Raw genomic sequence first — 2,474 nt, 5'->3', positions numbered from 1 at the left:
TTGAACCACCGTGGACCGCACACCACACCTAGTGGTGTACCGTGCACCGCACCAAAATTTAATATTTTTGCTACTAAGGGCGTGCTCCAGAACTGACGCTAGTAGAGGAAGGGGAAGGGACGGGAGGAAGAAGAAACCCCTCCGAACAGTAATTTCTACACCCCGATTCGGGGGTGACAGATCTGGCCAAAAATCAACGTTAAGACTCTCTCTTCTCCCCTCCGAACAGTAATTTCTCCCTTCCTCTACCTCTCTGTTTCCCCTCTTCTGGAGCAGGTGAAGACGATGGGCAGCCCGAAAATCAGCGAATGTCCCCTCCCCTCCCTTTAAGGAGATTCAAAGAGGGGTCTACGTCATACTAACCATAAGTTTTTACCACTACACTATTTTAAACTTTTTGTCATAAGAGAGTTTTTATTCTATTTAATGTATATTTCGTTATAGTGTTATATTTTGATATATAATTTTTATAATACAAATATTTGAATTGAATTAATAACATAGTTAAAAATATTATATATAATAGACGTATCGTATCCTTAATTTTTGAAAAATATCGTATCACCGTATTGTATCCATATCGTATCCGATACAATACCCGTATCAGTATCCATACAACATTGCTCACACCCTATGGCCGCATTTAATGCTTTCTCTTCTTGAAAGGTAACAGCATCGGCTGCAAGACTTTTAACTTTCTTAGACTAGCTTTAGAAGCGAACAGCTGTGCCTTGGATAGATTTAGAGTAACTTTTTTAAGTTTCTTAAGAATTATTCTTAAGCTGCTAAAAACTCAAGCTTAAGTCACGGTGCTTCTTTAGAGCTCTACCTTATCATCTTTATACACTCTAAATTTCATTGCTTTAAACCAAAATTAGCCGAACAACTCCTCTTTAGCACAGTTTAAACTCTTAAGTGCAGACTCTAAGTCTCGTTGCCGAACACCCAGAAAAACTAAGTCCAAAATGCAAAAAGAGAATAAAAACAAAAGTAGAACAAAGAATATAAATTTTAAAACAAAAATTGAAACAAAAGTAGAACAAAGAATATTAATTAAAAACAAATCCATTGACTAGCTAATGACTACTGAGTACTGACTAATACTTCTAAGGCTGGTTCTTCTGATGAGGGAGCATCCAAACGACAAGTAGCCCGACATGTGGGGCAGGACGAGCGCGCAACAATCCATTCCTCAACGCAATTAGCATGAAATCCATGGCCACAATTGGGGAGCACACGCACTCTCTCTCCATCAATGAACTCCGACAGGCAAATTGCGCATTCGGCCTCGGCACGTGCTAGTTTCGTCCCTGCCGAGAACACTATCGGAGACAATGATGCCGGTTCAGACACAGCCCCATTTTGGTGTTTGTTTGTGGAAAGAGATTGGCGGCGGAGAGCGAGGAGTCGGAGGATGAGGCGGCCAGCGGCGTGAAGAGAAAAGGCGAGAACTGCGGCACATGCGAGGATGATTAGAATGATAGCCATGTTTGTATCCAAGGTTTTAGCGTTTGAGTAGGAACCCCACTTGCTGTTGCTGATCTGAGGTGGTTTGGAAATGAAAGGTGGGGAAGGTTGGGGCCAGGAGGAGGTGCTGGCGTAGTTTGGCTGAGGTGTCATAGATGGCTTGCTACTTACAAATGTTGGGTTGGAGAGGGTAAAATAAATTGAGAGCACGAGAGAGAAATGTGAAATGTCCTGGACCTGGTTTCAAACAGCATTATTTATGGGGTACTAAAATTTCCGAGATTATGAAAATTTGTATTCTTTGCATGCTGCTAAGTTAAACCTCTGTTGATACTTGATAGTCTTTAATTCTAATTTCGGGAGTTTAAAAAAAGCTTGTTCACTAGTCCACTAAATTCAATTCAGTTGAAACTTGAAACCCTTTACTTGAGATTCGGAAGCTTTTTGTGACAAGTCACGATCCAATCAGCATTAAACTGACTCGTAAATAATTAAAACAAATACAATCAAACCTTAAGTCAATGACAATTCCTTTAGACTGTGATTTTTTTAAGTAATATTATTAATTGATTTCTTGCCGCTCGTTTTCTAGTTAGTGATTGTATATGTGTAGTTTCCTAAAATATCTCAATATTATTGAATTATGCACAGCAGAAGTACTCTTAAAATGAAGCAAAAAAACAAGAAAAATGAAATATTGTTTGATAGGAAGAACGATGAGTAATGTAATGACTGATACAAAATTCATCCCATGAAACACTGACGACAAAAGCTGGCAGCTTTAATCCTCGATTGAAGATTATGATTTAACAGGCATAGAAACTACTGCGTAATGTAATACATTAAAGTTACCAACTTGTCAGGAGCTTTGTCAGAATAAAACAATTGTACAGAAAGCATTGGTAGACCTAGACATGCTCCTTCTAGCACAGGCGAAGCAGACACAGACGTAGCCAAACAAAGACTAATCGCTTTTAAGTCAGAAAAGCAGTCTAAAGCAGAGAGCC

The 2,474-nt window shown here is 39.3% G+C and overlaps 1 pseudogene; it reads right to left on the bottom strand.

Annotated features, from left to right (window-relative positions):
• Positions 1–1,083: 1,083 nt before the first annotated feature.
• On the bottom strand, positions 1,084–1,620 carry LOC144561988 (RING-H2 finger protein ATL79 pseudogene; annotated as a pseudogene).
• Between the last annotated feature and the right edge of the window lie 854 nt (positions 1,621–2,474).

The sequence above is a fragment of the Carex rostrata genome, chromosome 11 (assembly GCF_964058835.1).
Source record: "Carex rostrata chromosome 11, lpCarRost1.2, whole genome shotgun sequence".
Classification (NCBI taxonomy): domain Eukaryota; kingdom Viridiplantae; phylum Streptophyta; class Magnoliopsida; order Poales; family Cyperaceae; genus Carex; species Carex rostrata.
This window is presented reverse-complemented; position numbering and strand designations above follow the sequence as displayed.